Source organism: Rhinopithecus roxellana, chromosome 21 (assembly GCF_007565055.1).
Source record: "Rhinopithecus roxellana isolate Shanxi Qingling chromosome 21, ASM756505v1, whole genome shotgun sequence".
Taxonomy (NCBI): Eukaryota; Metazoa; Chordata; class Mammalia; order Primates; family Cercopithecidae; genus Rhinopithecus; species Rhinopithecus roxellana.
Window position 1 is genome coordinate 712,509 of NC_044569.1, and position 20,070 is coordinate 732,578.

The following is a 20,070-nucleotide window of genomic DNA, read 5'->3' on the forward strand; positions in this document are numbered from 1 at the left end:
CTGAGGCAGGAGAATGGCGTAAACCCGGGAGGCGGAGCTTGCAGTGAGCTGAGATCCGGCCACTGCACTCCAGCCTGGGCGACAGAGCGAGACTCCGTCTCAAAAAAAAAAAAAAAAAAAAAAAAAAAAAAAAAAAAAAAAAAAAATGTTCACTGGATCTAGTGACACATATTTATTGACCCAAAGCTGTTTCTTTATAATACGGTTTGATGTGATTCTTACTCACCTCCCCTTATAACCTTCTTGAAAAGATTTTTTTCTTGTTTTAAATTATCTTCCTTGTGAACTTATCTTTTTGTAAAGTTCCATAAAAATCCTACTGAGATTTTAATTAGAATTGTGCTGTTTATAATTTTGTATGAGAAATACTTCTTTTTAAAATGATTAGGCTTCTTTTTTTTTTTTTTTTTTTTTTTGACATGGAGTCTCGCTCTGTTGCCCAGACTGGAGTGCAGTGGCGTGATCTCAGCTCACTGCAAGCTCCACCTCCTGGGTTCACACCATTCTCCTGCCCCAGCCTCCTGAGTAACTGGGACTACAGGTGCCCGCCACCATGTCCAGCTAATATTTTGTATTTTTTAGCAGAGATGGGGTTTCACCATGTTAGCCAGGATGGTCTCGATCTCCTGACCTCGTTATCCGCCCTATCTCGGCCTCCCAAAGTGCTGGGATCACAGGCGTGGACCACCATGCCCGGCCTGAAATGATTAGGCTTCTAAGAAACTTAGTATATTTGTCTATATTGTGTATATTTTCACTTAAATCACCTAATAGTTTGGCAACTTAAAAAATAATATCATATAGGTGCCATTAAAATGGTTCCTGAGTATTATTTTTCTGTTGCTATTGTGAATAGAATCTCTTCCTTACCCTCCCATCACCATAGTGTTTTCTTTGTAAAATAGTCTTTAATTGAAAAATAAAAATTAGGCCCGTCATGGTGGCTCACACTTGTAATCCCAGCCCTTTGGGAGGCCGAGGCAGGTGGATCACTTGAGGCCAGGAGTTCAAGACCAGCCTGGCCAACATGGTAAAACCCCACCTCTACTAAAAATATAAAAATTAGGTGAGCGTGGTGGTGCACATCTGTAGTCCCAGCTACTGGGTAGGCTGAGACAGGAGAATTGCTTGAACCTGGGAGGCTGAGGCTGCAGTGAGCCAAGATCATGCCACTGTACTGCAGTCTGGGCAACAGAGTGAGACTCCATCTCAAAAAATAAAAAAAAAAAAAATGTATATTTATGTCTTACAATATGTTTTGAAATATGTATACATTGCAGCATGACTAAATCATGCTAACATATTCATTACTTCACTTATAAAATTATTTGTGATGAGAACCGTTAAAATCTACTCTCTTAGCAATTTTCAGCTATACACTACATCATTAACTGTAGGCACCACGTTGTACAATAGATCTTTTGAACTTATTCCTTCTATCTTTCTATCTTTTTTTTTTTTTTTAGATGGAGTCTCACTCTGTCGCCCAGGCTGGAGTGCCACCATGCCCAACTAATTTTTTTTTTTTTGTATTTTTAGTAGAGATGGGGTTTCACCATGTTGGCCAGCCTGGTCTCGAACTCCTGACTTCAGGTGATCCGCCCACCTCAGCCTCCCAAAGTGCTGGAATTACAGGCATTAGCCACAGCGCCTGGCCTGTTCCTTCTATCTAACTGAAATTTTGTGTCTTTTGACCAACATCTCGCCCTATTCCCAGTTCTGCCCCAGATAACTGTCGTTTGACTCCCTGCTTCAATGAGTTTGACTTAAGATTCCATATATAATTGAGATTATGCAGTATTTATCTTTCTGTGCCTGCTTATTTCACTTAATATAATATCCTTCAGGTTCATCAATTTTGTTCCAAATAATAGGATTTCATTCTTTTTGAAGACTGAATAGTATTCCATTGCATATATATACCACATTTTCCTTATACATACATCTGTTGATGGACACTTAAGTTGATTTCATAAATCGGCTATTATGAATAAAGCTGCAGTGACCAGGGGGGTGCATATTTATTGAGGATCCCAATATCATTTCTTTTGCATACATACCCAGTAGTGGAATTGCTGGATCATACAGTAGTTCTGGTTTTAGTTTTCTGAGAAACCGCCATACTGTTTTCTGTAATGGCTATACCAATGTACATTCCCACCAATGTGGTACAAGGGTTTCCTTTCTTCTACATCCTCTCCAACACCTGTTATCTTTCATCTTTTTTATAATAGACATTCTAACAGATGTGAGAATGTCTATTCTCATTGTGTTTTTAATTTGTTTCCCTGATGATTAGTGAAGTTGAGCATTTTTTCATATATTGGTGGCCATTTGTATGTCTTCTTTTTGAGAAACGTCTGTTCAAGTCCTTTGCCCATTTTAAAATTAGGGTTATTTGTTCTCCTACTGTTAAATTATTTGAATTATTTATTTGATTAATTAATTAATTTATTTATTTGAGATAGAGTCTTGCTCTGTTGCCCAGGCTGGAGTGCAGTGGCGCAATCTTGGCTCACTGCAGCCTCTGCCTCCTGTGTTCAAGCAATTCTTCTGCCTCAGCCTCCCAAGTAGCTGGGACTACAGGCACGTGCCACGATGTCCGGCTATTTTTGTATTTTTAGTAGAGACGGGGTTTCACCAAGTTAGCCAGGATGGTCTTGATCTCCTGACCTCATGATCCGGCCGCCTCGGCCTCCCAAAGTGCTGGGATTACAGGCGTGAGCCACTGCGCCCGGCCTACTTGAGTTATTTGTAGTTGGGATTTTAACCCCTGATTAGATGTATGGTTTGCAAGTATTTTCTCCTATTCTGATGTTGGCTCTTCGCCCTGGTGATTGTTTCCTTGGCTGTGCAGAAGCTGTTTAATTTGATGCAATCTCATTTGTCTGTTTTTGCTTTTACTGCCTGTGCTTTTGGAGTCACAGTCAAAAAAATCATTGTCCAGACCAATGTCATGAGCTTTTCCCATGTTTTCATCTAGAAGTTTCATAGCTTCAGGTCTTATATCTAAGTCCATTTTGAGTTGATTTTTCTAAATGATGTAAGGGTCTAATTTCTTTCTTTTGCACCTGAATATTCAGTTTTCCAAGCATCAATTATTGAAGAGACTGTTCTTCCCCATTGTGTGTTCTTGGCCTCTTTCATGAAAATCAATTGACCGTAAATGCATGGATTAATTTTGGGGGCTTTCTGTTCTGTTCCATTGGTCTATTTTTATGCCAGTACCATGCTTTTTTGATTATTATAGCTTTGTAGTAAATATTGAAATCAGGTAGTATGATGCCTCCAGCTTTGTTCTTTTTGCTCAAGATTGCTTTGGCTATTTGGGGTCTTTTGTTGTTCCATATACATTTTAGGATTATTTTTTCTATTTCTGTGAAAAATATCTTAGAATTTTGATAGGAATTGCATTGAATCTGAAGACTGCTTTGGGTAGTATGGGCATTTAAACAATATTCATTTTTTAAATCCATAAACACAAGATGTCTTTCCATTTATTTGTGTCTGCAATTAATGTTTTATAGTTTTCAGTGTACAGATCTTTCACCTCCTTGATTAAATGTATTCCTAAATTTTTTTTTTTTATTTTGTAGCTATTATAAATAAGATTTTTTTCCATTTCTTTTTTGAATAATTTGTGGTTAGCATATAGAAATGCTGATTTTTGAGGAAAACCAGTTATTGTATGTTCTCACTTTATTTATTTAAAGACAGACTCTTGCTCTATCACCAGGCTGGAGTAGAGTGCAGTCGTGAGATCTCGGCTCACTGCAAGCTCTGCCTCTTGGGTTCAAGTGATTCTCCTGCCTCTGCCTCCCAAGTAGCTGGGACTACAGGTGCCTGCCACCACACCCGGCTAATTTTTTGTATTTTTAGTGGAGACGGGGTTGCACCATGTTAGCCAGGATGGTCTTGATCTCCTGATCTCGTGATCCACCCGCCTCGGCCTCCCAAAGTGCTGGGATTACAGGCGTGAGCCACCACGCCCGGCCTGTTCTCATTTATAAGTGGCAGCTAAGCTGTGAGGGCACAAAGGTGTAAAAAAGGTGTAAGAGTAATATAATGGACTTTGGGGAAAAGGTTGGGAGTGGAGGTGAAAGATAAAAGACTACACATTGGGTACAGTGTACACTGTTTAGGTGACGGGTGTACCAAAATCTCAGAAATCACCACTAAAGAACTTATTTATGTAACCAAAAACTACCTGCTCACCAAAAACTGTTGAAATAAAATGAAAGGATAATAACTTCACAGAATAATAAAAAAAGAAGAAATGCTGATTTCGTATGTTGATTTTGTATCAACTTTACTGAATTCGTTTATTAGTTCTAACAGTTGTTTGGTGGAGTCTTAAGGTTGTCTGTGTACAAGATCATGTCATCTGCAGAGACCACCATAAATGTTTTCAATCTAGAAGGGTCTTTTTGTTATGTTACTTTTATCCTCATTTTATGGATAAGGAAACTGAGGACCAGGGAAGATAGGTGTCCTGGCCATGGTTACTTAGGGGCAGAGCTGGGAACTGCACATCTCGAACATCCAAATATTTTCATGTTACATTAATAAGAAATCAGGGGCTGGGCACAATGGCTCACGCCTGTAATCCCAGCACTTTGGGAGGCCGAGGCGGATTATGAGGTCAGGAGTTCGAGACCAGCCTGGCCAACATGGTGAAATCCCGTCTCTACTAAAACTACAAAACTTAGCTGGGCATGGTGGCGGGCACCTGTAATCCCAGCTACTTGGGAGGCTGAGGCAAGAGAATAATTTGAACCTGGGAGGCGGAGGTTGCAGTGAGCCGAGATTGTGCCGCTGCACTCCAGGCTGGGTGACAGGGTGAGACTCCATCTCAAAAAAATAAAATAAAATCAAGAACTACTCAGTCAAGTCTTATTCAAGTTAGTACTCCCTTAGGTATCACTTTCTTTGGTATTAGACTTCAAAGTGATAATATACATTTTATAGCGCATTTCCAGTTTTTAGCATTGTCATTTTGAAGTATAGTGTCACGACTTGAGGAACTGCCTCTCATCTCCATTCAGTTCTCCTAAGACATGATTCCTACCAGACAGGAACTGCTGCTGCTTTGAGGTCTAAATAGCACCTAACAGTCTATTGCACTGAATAAATATTTAATGAAGATTGGATATTTCCTCTGTGATGCATAAACTACTCTTGTTGACTGTTGAGGAAAGCTGCTTTTTGTTATGGTTGTTTTCATGAAGTAGGTTAAGAAATTTGTTTTCCTGAATATTGTTATTAATGCCAGTTTAAATATTTGTGTCATCTCAAATATAAATCTGAGATTCACTGATCTGGTTGCAACCAATAAAGTAATTTGGTAGGAAGGTTTTTTTTCTGGAATTTGTGGTATTTAGGGCTCTGAAAATGAAAAACATTTGCTAATGTGGTATAAGGATGTTTGTGGTGTATTTTTTATTTGAAGAAATATAACTTTTATTGATAAATACTTCCAAAATTGTGAATAATTCTTTCAGTTGACAAAGAGTTATATTTCTTGTATTTTAAACTATCAGTCATATATTTACTTTTCTTTTTAAGTTTTCTTAACTGATATTAGGGTTTTTGTTTTTTATTTTATTATTATTATTTACTTTGAGACGAAGTCTCCCTCTGTCGTCCAGGCTGGAGTGCAGTGACAGGATCTCAGCTCACTGCAGCCTCTGCCTCCAGGGTTCAAGCAATTCTCCTGCCTCAGCCTCCCAAGTAGCTGGGATTACAGGCACCTGCCACCACACCCAGATTTTTTTTTTTTTTTTTGTATTTTTTTGTATTTTTTTGTTGTCGTTGTTGTTTGTTTTGAGACGCAGTCTCTCACTCTGTCGCCCAGGCTGGAGTGCAGTGGCGCAATCTCGGCTCACTGCAAGCTCCGCCTCCCGGGTTCACGCCATTGTCCTGCCTCAGCCTCTCAAAGTAGCTGCGACTACAGGCACCCGCCACCATGCCCGGCTAATTTTTTGTATTTTTGGTAGAGACGGGGTTTCACCGTGTTAGCCAGGATGGTCTCGATCTACTGACCTTAGGTGATCTACCCCCCTCGGCCTCCCAGAGTGCTGGGATTACAGGCATGAGCCACTGCACTCAGTGCCTGATACTAGGATTCAATGAAATACATTTATCTTTGCCTATGGAGTCTCTAAACTTGTGAATTTAGTGAAATAGCTTGAACATTTTCAACTGGTAAAATTAGATCACTATAGTTGAATCATTCGGTGCAAGCTGTTAATGTGACATTCAGCTGGAATTTATCAGACTCATTAGAAAAATTCCTCTCATTTAAATAAAACAAAAAATTGAATAGGTAGGGAAAAGGTTATATATGCTTTTTATTCTCTTTCCATTTTAGAAAGCAAAGAAACATAACTATGAAATAGATAAGTCATGCTTAGTGATAAAATATCCTCCATTTTTAAGGAATAATTTCCCTGTGTTTCACATTTGATGACTTTTGGGATCTATATTTCCATTTAGATAACTGTTAACATTGTTGGTGTTTATTTTACTACAGGAAAATTGGTGAGTGTATGTGATGACAGTTACAGTACATATTCGATAACAAGGGTAGAATAAGTCAGTTCAGTCGTGGTGGTCTGTTATCTATTTTTGACCCAGGAGTCTGTGACCTATGAAATCTCCACTTTTTTGGATTTGTTAAGGTCTTTTACAATGCAAAGATTTAAATTTAGATGAGTACCACACTGAAGGATATTGGCTAATGTGGTCCCAAACATAAAGGGTATCAAAGTATACATTGGGAAAAGCTTATGAAGTTCCGATAACGTATGAGAGAGGAGAGGGGCTACAGTTAAGGAAGTTTCTTTTCTTCCCTAACTTATAACAAAGAGAATCTGAAATGTAAGCTGGTATTTGCCATGCTCTGATTAGTCAGCAGCATGCCATTTTGTGAAATCATTGCTGAGAAAATGTACCCAAATCTTGAGTACAGAGTGTTCCTGCATCTGATTGGAAGGGTCACATGAATTGTTTCTAAGGTATTGCAGACCCAAGGCTGCACAAATTAATGTGGAGACTTGGGGGAGGGATCCAGTCAGGGAAGGGAAGCTTCCTAGACGTTACAGCTCTGTCCAGAGGCCAAATGGGAGATAAATCACCACTGGCCACCTCTCTTATTATTGAAATGGTTCAGCCCTGGGGTTTAACTGAAGGACTAACAGGGTTTTGAAGTGCAAATAGGATGGTGAAGGGTAAACCTTTTTAGGGTTTCATTTTGATGGATTTTTTTTCCTGTGTGGATTTCTGGTACAGACTGTGATCTGGAAGGGGCCCTTAAAAAAAAAAAGTTTTGTTTTGTTTCTGATCAGTCAGACAATAAGAACTTTCCATAGGGGTGTACTTTTATAGCATTAATATTGATTCTATTGTGTTTTAATGTAGATCATTTAATTGGATCTTTTTTTGAGCCTTCTGCAGTGGAGCTGTCATTTCAAGGTCACTTCTCTTTCTTGTTATTAATGCCAAAGTTTGAAAGTGTTGAATGATGTGTTACTTCTGGATTAATAGATTGTGGGGGATTACTTAGGGCCAGTGTGTATAAGGCTTTGTTTATAAAGTCTTCTAGTTAAAGATTCGGTCCATATTAGAACAAGTATTTTATATAAGTGTTCTATAATTATTTAATCTTTTTTCTATTGTGATATGATTTTACATACTCATTTTTTTATTTTGTATGTATTCTGCTTTGCCAGCCTTAAAAAAAAAACAGAAAATTCTGAGATTATGAAACATTATACTACGTTATTTATGAAAGATACATTGAAGTGTTTGAGGAAAGAAGAGAGACATAAAAATGTTTAAATAACTGATATGTTGATTTATATAAGTTGAAATTTTTTTTAACCTTCTCCCTACAAGTAATTCAATCACAGGAGACAAAATATACTTTAAAATTTGTTTTTTTTTTTTGGAAAGTGGAGAGGAGAGGAGTCATTAGTAACGCCAGAGAAAAATGATTGTAGCATAAAGGCTTTGTGTACAAAAATTTTAGAGAAAAAATATTTTTATTAAAGAAATGCCAGAAGTATTTAGATTTCTTCTTAGAAATACTGTTGATGGAAATTTTCTTAAGCGTTTTGGCTTTCTACTTTAGATGTAACATAAATATTTGTATCATTTTCCCTTTTTGAGAAAAATAATGTATTTAGCTCCAACAGAGGTTTTCCTGTGTTGCTCGATATCTATTATAAAAACGGGTTGTTAATCTCCATAATTGGCATTGACCACATGATGTTCTTAATTGACCTCCAGGTTAGTTTTTGTTTTTATGTTCTTTGAAATTTTCCCTTCACTGAATTTATCTGAATGTTAGAGTTCTATTTACTTCCTATTGCTGTCTGATGGTTTTAAATAAGATGTTTTAAACAACAGCCACAAGGAAAGTCCTAGAACCTAGATGGCATCAAGCAGAGTCTCCTGCATCTACAGCTTCCCTGTCATTAGTTTGTTGCTGGGAGATGTTAATATGACCTTTCCTTTGTTAGAAAAGAGCTCTGCAGCCCTTCCCAGAATCCTCTTGTAAAATGTCTTTTTAACCCAAGTTGGAGATTGTCTGATGAATGAATGGTGAGCTTTTTCAAATGTGCTGCACATATTGTTGACATTGTCACAGGTTGCTTTTTAATTTCTAATGTGTTTTTAATTTGCAAGCATGCATGTGCCTTTCACCGCAGTAGAACCGAGTCAGCATTTCTGAGTCCAGATATTGCTATATGCAAACAAGATAGTCAGGCTTAAGAATGCTGTGTGGTAGACTTAGATCTCCTGAAACACTTGTGAATGAAATTCACTTTGAATATTGATGAATAAAAGAAGATGCTTGAGAAAGGCTCCCCTGCCTGCCCCCACCCTCAAACACACACAAGAACTCCTCTTGCCTATTGGTGAGTGAATTGCCCCAATATAAAAGCACTGGGTGGGGAAAAGTGAGTTACAGAGTGAAAAGGCAATCCACAAATAATCACTCTTTTCTGCCTTTGATTGTGTCAGATTTTTTTTGTGTGTGTGGCAATTGTTTTCTTTTTTGCTTAGAAGAGGTTTATGGTCCAATGTCTGTCAAGTCAGCCCCTGTCTTAAGCTTGCAGTTGTATTTCTCTCTGGAGTTCCTGGAGGTGATGTTATCTTTTGTTCACTCAGCAGTGTGGTCGTTCCTGAGAGCATCTGTCACTTTAGGCATTACAAGATGGATGGGTCTCCAGTGAACTGCTGGTTGAAGCAAATGGTGAAAATAAGAAAAGTCAAGGGGTTTCAGGGTCTGCAGAGGGGACAGACAACAAGGAAACACTGTTAGAAATCAAGAGTAAGCTGAGCAATAGAGGAAGAGAGCAAAGATGGATCAGATGTCATTTTATAAACATCTTGGAAATCAGAATCTTTTGGCTTTCCTGATCTGAGGGAGACATCTGCATCATGGTAAACAATTCCATGCTTTGGATTTGCAAAATGTGTTTGAATATATATTTTTTAACCTTGGTAAAATGTTGGGAAATAATCATAATGATACAGAATATATTATGTGAGGATTTTGCTGTTTGGAGAATTAGTAGTCTTTTCAGTGTTTTAAAGTTTAAATTAAAAATCTAAGCTTAAAATTTTTGTTTTATTTTCTCTTTTTTCTTTCTTTCCTCTTTTTTTCTAAATTTTCTTTTTGTAAACAAGTGACCAAGCACAGACATTAAAATGAAAAGTTTTGGCCACAAAACTAATATTGTTTACTAAATGCTTTTTGGCACTTTCGTAGAGGAATTCTGAAAATTCTATGCTCAGGCTTTTGGGAGGCTGGGGACAGATTTTAAGTTATTTTCAGTAAACTTCAACTTAAGGGGTTCTTTGGTCAAAAAAAGAAATATAATTGTTATTGATCTGTCAGAACAAGTTGGAGATTTGTATTGTATTTAGAAATACATTTTGTTGGTGAAGGTCAAAATTTGTAAATCCTGGCTAATACAAAGTCCCTCCTGTGAGAGACAAGGAACAGGAAGGAGGTTGGCCAGGGAATAAGAAAGGAGAAGAGGGGGCAATATGATTGAAAAAAAAAAAAAAATGATTTTGTCAAACTTCTTGGCATTTGTCTATGAAAAAGACCATAGGTTGAAAGGCAGAGAAATTAAGATGATTAGAAGCTTTAAGCTATACAAATGGTTGAGTATCTTCCTTCTCTATGGGTGTAAATAATAGATGAAAGAGTAAGAGTGACAACAAAGGATCAGGTCGTTTAAGAGAATGTGTGCAGCCTGAATAGGGGTCTGTGGCCCAGGGCCAAAGGTCTTAGCTTTGAGTGTAATTAGAAGAAAATACAAAAATGTCATTACTAACAGGTGAAGTGTGCAGCACGTGGCCAAAAATTAGCAATTTTAGACTCTGAAGCTACTGGAATTAGATTACTGACTTTTTTTTTTTTTTTTTTTTTTTGAAATCATTAGGGTCCTTTTGGAGTAATATGGTTTCATTGGCAGTAATGCAGTTTGACCTTGTTGACCATATGGGGTAATCTTGGGTTTGGATGTAGGTAGCAAGGCTCCTGCTGACTTAGGAAAAGATGTCTATTTATGTGTGGGCGGGTGGGATATATGTGAGTTTGAAAAACTAGACATTCCATTTTTAATTATTTTGCCTGAAGACCTTCTTCTGACAGTAAGAGGTAAGATAAATATTTTTATTCAAAAAATCTAAAATTTTTTTTTCTTTCTTTCAAGTTGGCATAAGAGAAAAGTAAAATAAAAAAAAATTTTGGACAACATGAGTTAATTTTACTTCAAATATTTTAGTTCTATAAATATTCATATTGAAGTTAGTTTATTTCTTAGGAAAATCCTCTTTTGTTTTCTTTTTAAACGTAATAACAAAGGACTAGAAATGCTTCTGTGTTATCTATAAAAATCAATGACAGGTAGCTTTCATTTCACTTTATGTTTTACAGCTATATTTCCTATTTTCCCATGTAGTAGTTTATATTGACCATAATCTATTTAGAGGAGAGATAAATATGCGTACTATAATTTTCAACCAATTATATGCAATTATAATTATTTAGTTTAATATCTTCTAGGAATACGCTACTCAGAAGGGTAGGAAACAATAGCTCTTTTTCTTTTTGCAGGCTTTCTTATTGGAAATTATTCAATCAATATTAATTATGTTTTACATTTTTGATAGTTCTTTGAGTAGATAAATTTGGCCTGAGTATCAGAGATTATTACTCTTAAATTCCTTAGGTAAGAAAATTATCTTCCACTAATTTCATTCCTAAAAGTCATCTGTTGGCTTTTGATATTATAGTAACATCTGCCACAAATGCAGACTTGACAGACTTATTCAACTTACTTTTAGTGGGGGAAATCATAAGAACAACAGAAATTATCCTTGAGTATATATAATTAGGAGTCATTATTTTGAGACTATTGAGAAAGGTGGAGTATCTGTATATTTGCTCATTATAATGTATATGGAGTTGTAAAGTGTAGACTTTGATAATTTCTAAGTGTGATTTTCAGAGAATTATAAATATTTAGATTATTATATAATATGTATTTGGAAATTAACTCATGTCTTTATATGTATTTTTTTTATTTTTTATGTTTTTGCAGGTGCACAAAAAGCTTTAAACAAGTTAAAATCTAGGCAACAGACTCCCTGAAGTGTTGACTGCCCAACTTAATCATGACTGTGATTCAAAAATGTTATTAAATAAACCAAGGTATTGTACAATTATATATGCCCCTTCCCAATTTTTCAAGATCAAATTGTTTTAGGAAGTTGTATTTAAAATTTAAGTAAAACTACTATGTTTGCTCCTGAAAGTGAGTAAGAGCTCCTCTCCTTCCCTGCTTTCCTCTCCCCTCCCCCGTCCCCTTATCTCATACCAGAAAGCTTCTGCAGTGAGTTCTTTCTCTACAACAGCCTCTGTATTTCCTATATACCTAAATTAAGACAATAAGAATTCAGTTCTTTATTCCCTTTTGTTGATTATGATTTTATCCTTCAAATTGTCTAATAAATGAGACTTCTAGATTATAGGCTTCAGCAGAAATATCCAGATTATCCCTATTGACTGCACATATTCGTCTTATGTAACACTATCCTGAGATGTATGTTCTAAAGATTTTATAAAGGTTTTTTTTTTTTTTCTATTTTAGGAGGCTTTTAATTTAGAAAAGGAAAAAGGTGATGTTCCCCACCCCCCAACAAAGAAAATCAGATGCTTGCTTAGAACTGAGAATTTAAGGCTACTGTTTAGGTAACCCCTATCTTTCAGAAGGGGCATATCCTAAGACTGTTTCTCTCCTTTTGGAAGTTACAATGTGCTTAAATAGCCTGGCATTTCCAAGAGAGGCCAAAGATCTTTTCCTCTTTTATAACACGTTGTATCCTTTTGAGGCCAAAAAGAACAAGAGGGTCATTGCCACTTCAGCCTGGTCCCTGTTTGTTTCTTCATGTTGACCACGCAGATACTGAAACCCAGGATGGGCTTAACATTTGGGCCTGGAACATCTGGAAAATGGTCAGAGAGGGAGAGGAGGAGGCAGAAGAAAGAGAACTGTTGCATTTTGTTTCACCAGGTGCTAGGAGGAAGCAACATTAGCCTTTTTGATATGGGAGGCACATTCTGTGGACCCTGGAGTTAGGCCGCAACAATTGAGGAGGTCAAAGGACAGCTGAGTGGGGTCAGTGAGACACCATGGGGTGTATTTTGTTACTTAGTAAAAGGAGCAGCCTCCTAAACCTTAAAGGATTCTCTTGAAAATCTGTGTTGTGAAAAGGTTTTATGAGTCTCATGGCAAAAACTCCTGATTTATCTAAGGAATGCTCGCTTTTGTCTAATGGAAGGATAATCCTTACCAAATGTTGGCAATGTCTATAAGAGTCAATATAGGTCTGAAAGAACAGTTGGAGTTTGAAGTGTACTTTGCTTTTCAAAATGTTCATCATTTTAGTGTTTCTGTCTCAGGAAGAATTTTGCACTGTTGAAATATCACCTTGTTCTTTCCTTGGAGCAGAAAGTGGTAGCGGGTGGGGAGTGAGGGAGGGTGGAGGGGGGAGAGGTAATCCAGGAACTTACATTAATTTAAAACTCATTCTACAAGCTTTTGGCCTAATCTGCAGACAAGGTATTATTATTAAACCTTTAAAAACACCAAAACTTGTTCACTCTAAAAAGTAATCTTTGAATTTATTTTAACTTATGAGGAAAATGGGTGGCACATGAAGTATGTTTCCGGAATTCAGACTTTTTTATTTAGTTGTCGATGGTTGATAGAAAAGGCTGTCAGTTGACAAATAACCTTCAACCTTGTGGTTCTTCCTGAATGTGGTCAAGAAGAAAATCAGTGTCAGAGTCACAAATAGAGAATAAGAAAAGCAATACAATAAGGAGTTTTCTCTTTGAAGGGAAATGGAGAAGGGAAAAATCTGCATGTTGTAAAAGCTCTCTTTACCACAACTCATGGCCTCAAGAGACCACTTATGTGATTGTGGATACCTTTAAAAGGTATTAGCCACCTGACAGGTTGTGAAAGGAGACTGTTAGAGGAATTTGGCAGTATTTTGATATTCCAGTTTATATACTATCTTTTATATTCCAATCTATACACATATATAGAGAGAAAGCATATATTACAATGTATATAATAAGGAAAGAAAGATAAAATGATAAGGAATATAATAGGCCTTGCTAATTAATAAATTTACAATATCTACTAATTGTGTGTGACTTCTTTTGAATTTTTGATAATCACTTGTGTTAAACATATACATAAATGTGAGGCTTAGCACGTAGTCTGCTCTTTTTCTATTTTCTCAAGGTTAAAGCACCTTTCAACAACTAATTTAGAAACCTAAGTATAGTGACTGATAATTGCCTAGAGAAAACCCACAGCTGTTTAAGTAACCTTAAAATTGTGGCAAAACTGACAAATACGATTAGCAATGTTAATAAGCTAAGAAGATGGAAAGACAGGAGCAGATGACAGAGTGGAAAGATGGAGGTAGCAAGAAATCATAAAAGAATGTTTAAAAAAAAAAAACAGAATGTTCATGGGTGCTTTGAATTTACAGTGCTTTTTCTTTCAAGCAAAGTCTCCCTCTTTTATTACTTACTCTCTGAATTACCAGCAGAATGTGTGCTTTGCAGGTTAAATAATTCAAATACATTTGTTCAGCCCCTAATTCACATCTGATTTTGAAAAAAGACAGCTATTTGGCAATAGTATTTAAGAAAAACCATCAAGTTTTGCCAATTCTAAGGCACAATTTGATTTGCAGTGCTTTTTAGAAGTCAATTTTAAACGTACTTCTGTTTTACTGTAATTACTTTGCGAATTTATTTACCCCTCTTTGTACCCTTGTAATGCCTAGTCACTCAAATATATTACACAAGAGACCCTCTTTCTGGGTTTAGTGATCCACCATTATCAAAAACAAAACAAAGCCAAAAAAACAACCCGGAGAAGTATTTAATATGTTATTATTACTAGTTATATTTATCTGGCTAATGTTCATAGCCAACTTTGCAAACAACTTCTTTGGGATAATTAAATGGGGCTGGGTAAATAAGAGAAATTAGTTGAGTGTGAGGTGGAAAATATTTAGTTATCTGTGCCCTTCCCACTATTTAAAGCATCAGATGAAATTTAGAAAATTATTGTAGTATCTTTTGAAATTCTACTCTGCATTTGGGAAATTGGCAAGTTGTTTTTTGCCTCTGGTGTTTTATGCAGATTTTAATGATTGTTGTGATAAATCCCCAGAAGTTTGTTTTCAGAAACCATAGAGACTCTGAACTCTGAATGTGACAGCGTTGAAAGATGTGGTGAGCCACACGTTGGAAGCATTTCTTGTTATTTAATGTTTTCTGTTCTGGATTATTGACTGTTCTCCCTGTTGAAAAATTGGTCTCTGGTGACATGGTAGAGGTCACACGTTGCCTATTATTGTTTTGCTTCTTTGATCTTACACAAGGATTGCCTCTGGTAATTATACTAGTTCCAGAGAGTCTTGACAAGAGGTGTTTATTTTACAGAAGAATTTCTGGCATTTCAAGGAAGAAAGTAAAGATTTCCAGTGGTAACTTGTACTTCTTTGTTACAAAGGAAAAATAGCGTTGTAATCATGATAGTTTTTTATCATTATTATGAAATTAGTTGGCATAGTACAATAACTATTTCTAAAACAATTTAATATATATTGCATATCTGTAAGCATATTGGTAAAAAGGGTAAATTTTAGGATTAAGTTACTAGGGTTGGGTTTTTATTTGAATACCTAAAATATTTTTGACTTTACAAACCATCAAAAGAAATTCTTCCAGCCTGGCCAACATGGTGAAACCCTCTCTCTACTAAATAAATACAAAAATTAGCTGAGCGTGGTAGCATGTGCCTGTAATTCCAACTACTCAGGAGGCTGAGGCAGGAGAATCGCTTGAACCCAGCAGGCGGAGGTTGCAGTGAGCCATGATTGCACCACTACACTCCAGCCTAGGCAGCAGAGCGAGACTCCACCTCAAAAAACAAAACAAAAACAAAACAAAACAAAACAACAACAACAACAACAAAAAAAAACAAAAAAGAAAAGAAAAAATAAATTTGTCCAAATTTAAATGTACAAAACTATTAAAGGAGTTTAAAATTTTTGTCTTTTAATCTGTTTGCACTTTCTAAACATTCTCAGCAAGAAGGATGAATAAAAATGAAATAAAACACTTCTGTTTTGAATGCATGGTTAGCTTTGTGCTTTTATGGAATGTGCTTGGGAAGAGATACGTCTTCAGACCTGTTTAATATATAATTGGATAAGACACAAAAGCTCAATTTATTCATTTTTTTGTTACTCAGTTCCAGCATTAAACAAAATATATGTCCCCCAAAACTCACCATCTACTGGGGGAAGTTAGACAGATACTAGACCAAACTAACTATAATGGAGAGTGACAAATATCAATTTAAAAGAATAAATAAATGCTCAGAGAGCACAAAAGAGAGAGAACAAGAATATATAATTGTTTAATATTTTGGATTTGAGACTGAAAACACAGGCAGTGTGTTTGGTTTACTTGTCTAAGAGTCATACGTTATTCCCTCTCATCAGGCAATATTTTTAATAGAGAAAGAGCATGTAAGCAGAAATACAGTAACAAATAATTTTCTTATACAAAGAGTTTTGTCACTGTAAGAGACAGTCATAATCTAACCTATACAATCATTTTACAGATGAAGAAATTGAGCTTGAGAGAGGTTAGGGGACTTGTTCAAGATCACATCAGTAGGGACACAGCCAGGCCTCTTAGAACTTAAGAAATCTTTTATCTCTCAATCATTGTACATACTCTAGAGTTGTACTGTTCAGTATGACAGCTACTAGTCATGTGTAGCTATTTAAATTAATTACAGCTGGGCGCAATGGCTCACGCCTGTAATTCCACACTTTGGGAGGCTGAGGCGGGTGGATTGCTTGAGGCCAAGGTTTCGAGACCAGCCTTGCCAGCATAGTGAAATCCCATCTCTACAAAAAATATGAAAATTACCTGGGCACGTGGCACATGCCTCTAATCTCAGGTACTTGGAAGGCTGAGGCATGATGCAAGGAGAATTGCTTGAGCCCCTGAGGTGGAGGTTGCAGTGAGCTGAGATCATGCCACTGCACTCCAGCCTGGGCAACAGAGTAAGACTCTGTGTCAAAAAAAAAAAAATTAATTACAATAAAATACAATTGAAATTTTAGTTCCTTAGTAACACTGGCCACATTTTAAGTGTTCAACTGTCACTTGTGGCTAGTGGCTACCATACTAGACAGTCCAGAATATGAACATTTTCATTATCTTAGAAAATTCTGTTGGGCAGTGCTGTTCTTGGTGTCAAAGGTCATCTCGTGAGTTGTATATATGATTGTACAATTTCTTTTCTTTTCTTTTCTTTTTGAGAGGGAGTCTCATTCTGTGGCCCAGGCTGGAGTGCAGTGGCCATATCTCAGCTCACTGCAAGCTCCGCCTCCCGGGTTCCAGCCATTCTCCTGCCTCTGCCTCCCGAGTAGCTGGGACTACAGGCGCCCGCCACCTCGCCCGGCTAGTTTTTTGTATTTTTTTTTTTTAGTAGAGACGGGGTTTTACCGTGTTAGCCAGGATGGTCTTGATCTTGTGACCTCGTGATCGCCCGTCTCGGCCTCCCAAAGTGCTGGGATTACAGGCTTGAGCCACTGTGCCCGGCCGATTGTACAATTTCTTAATAAATAAATTGTATATAGTGCCAAAGAGCAGCCTTTGGAACTTTTACATTATTTATTCCTAGAAACAAGGCCCCAGAATCTACTGTAGTGCCCAACTTCTGTAAAGGAAAGAATGCATCTTATTTTTCTTCATATCCTCAGTGTGGCATAATGATACTTTTTTTTTTTTAATTTAAAAATAGTCGCTGCTGGCCGGGCGTGGTGGCTTATGCCTGTAATCCCAGCACTTTGGGAGGCCGAGGCAGGTGGATCACGAGGTCAGGAGGTCAAGACCATCCTGGCTTACATGGTGAAACTCCGTCTCTACTAAAAAATACAAAAAAACTAGCTGGGCGTGGTGGCGGTGCCTGTAGTCCCAGCTACTCGGGAGGCTGAGGCAGGAGAATGGCGTGAACCTGGGAGGCAGAGCTGGCAGTGAGCCGAGATTGTGCCACTGCACTCCAGCCTGGGCGACAGTGCGAGACTCCATCTCAAAAAAAAAAAAAAAAAAAAAAAAAAAAAAAAGGCGCTACTATGACTACCAACATTTTCTGCACTTTTTTTTTCCTGTGCCAGGGATTATTCTACAAACTTATGGCCAGGCGCGGTGACTCACGCCTGTAATCCCAGCACTTTGGGTGGCCGAGGTCGGCGGATCACAAGGTCAGGAGATGGAGACCATCCTGGCTAACACGGTGAAACCCCGTCTCTACTAAAAATACATAAAAAATTAGCCGGTGTCGTGGCAGGCGCCTGTAGTCCCAGCTACTCAGGAGGCTGAGGCAGGAGAATGGCATGAACCCAGAAGGCAGAGGTTTCAGTGAGCTGAGACGGTGCCACTGCACTCCAGACTGGGTGACAGAGCGAGACTCCATCTCAAAAAAAAAAAAAAAAAATTATTACTGTATGTAAAATCTCTTGTGTTTTCACAAAAATCTATGAAATTGAAAGTACTATCTCCATTTTATAGATGAAAGATTGAACAATTTGCCCAGTATCATACTAGGAATAGGTGGGTACAGGATTTGAATTAAGGTCATTGAACTCCTGAGTCAATATAATTAATCCCTATGACAGTAGAAAATCTATAAATGCTGAGTGAATAATTGTTAAAAATTTAGAAAGTGACATCTGTAAAGGAAAAAGTAATAGAACACTAGGAAGTTATACAAATTTGTCGGGCCGGGCGCGGTGGCTCAAGCCTGTAATCCCAGCACTTTGGGAGGCCGAGACGGGCGGATCATGAGGTCAGGAGATCGAGACCATCCTGGCTAATACGGTGAAACCCCGTCTCTACTAAAAAATACAAAAAAAAACTAGCCGGGCGACGAGGCGGGCGCCTGTAGTCCCAGCTACTCGGGAGGCTGAGACAGGAGAATGGCGTGAACCCGGGAGGCGGAGCTTGCAGTGAGCTGAGAGCCGGCCACAGCACTCCAGCCTGGGCGGCAGAGCAAGACTCCGTCTCAAAAAAAAAAAAAAAAAAAAAAAAAAAAAACAAATTTGTCTTTTTTTTTTTTTGAGACAGAGTCTCGCTCTGTTGTCCAGGCTGGAGTTCAGTGGCATGATCTCGGCTCACTGCAACCTCCGCCTCCCGGGTTCAGGCAGTTCTCTGCCTCAGTCTCCTGAGTAGCTGGGATTACAGGCGCCCGCCACCCCGCCAGGCTAATTTTTGTATTTTTAGTAGAGACGGGGTTTCACCATCTTGACCAGGCTGGTCTTGAACTCCTGACCTTGTGATTCACCTGCCTCACCCTCCCAAAGTGCTGGGATTACAGGCATGAGCCACCGCGCCCGGCCCAATTTGCTTTTAAATTTGACAATGAGTTTTTTGAAATTTTTTTGTTGTTTTAGCTTTCAGCTATGTAGTTAGTTTGTGGCACCCGTATGCATGACACATGCAGCTACGCCATTTTGTCTGCCCCGAACATCATTTTTTTTTGTTTTGTTTAGCGTGGTCTAGACTCATGCTCAGTCTCGCTCCCAATCGTTAGTGTATTTTATGTGTGTCTCAGAACAGTTCTTCCAGTGTGGCACAAGATGGCTTTGAATGCGACCCAACACAAATTTGTAAACTTTCTTAAAACATGATGAGATTTTTGCCAGGTGCAGTGGCTCATGCCTGTAATCCCAGCACTTTGGGAGGGCGAGGCAGGTGCATAACCAGAGGTCTGGAGTTCAAGACCAGCCTGACCGATATGGAGCAACCCCGTCTCAACTAAAAATACAAAATTAGCTGAGCATGGTGGCGGGCGCCTGTAATCCCAGCTAGTTGGGAGGCTGAGGCAGGAGAATCACTTGAACCCGGGAGGTGGAGGTTGCAGTGAGCCAAGATCACACCAAAACAACAACAAAAAATGATGAGTTTTTTTTTTGCTTTTTCTTTCTTTCTTTGTTTTGTTTGTTTTTTAGCTCATCAGCTATTGTTAGTGTTAGTGTATTTTATGTGTGGCCCAAGGCATTTCTTCTTCTTCCAGTGTGGTCCAGGGAAGGCAAAAGATTGGACACCCCCGTTCTAGGGGATGACTAAATTCTTGACACCCTTTGGCAGGAATGCTTCCTAGATGGTGAGTGTGCTTCATATCGTCCCCACTGAGAAGGCGCGCAGCATCTCACTGCCTCACTTTTAGTGATGCTAAGCTCATCCAGTGGGTTCAGGAGGTGAGAGCGTGATCTCTCCATTATAAAGTTCCCCATCAACCTTCTATCTCATGGTTTCACTTACTACCATTGCCTGTGTGAATTTTGCATTAGGGGTTACAAAGTGGTAATTTTATAATTCTGTCATTCCTTGCCCCCCTCCTTTTTTTTTTTTTTGAGACAGAGTTTTGCCCTTGT

General features: G+C 38.0%; 1 protein-coding gene across 1 annotated transcript in view; it reads left to right on the forward strand.

The window, feature by feature from the left end:
• Positions 1 to 7,377: 7,377 nt before the first annotated feature.
• GREB1L (GREB1 like retinoic acid receptor coactivator) overlaps positions 7,378 to 20,070 on the forward strand; it is a 162,907-nt gene continuing 150,214 nt past the window's right edge. Inside the window, exons 1-4 of the mRNA XM_010354886.2 lie at positions 7,378 to 7,473; positions 8,187 to 8,289; positions 9,175 to 9,450; positions 11,625 to 11,734. The gene's annotated coding sequence lies outside the window, so the exon portion shown is untranslated. The remainder of the gene's footprint in view (positions 7,474 to 8,186; positions 8,290 to 9,174; positions 9,451 to 11,624; positions 11,735 to 20,070) is intronic.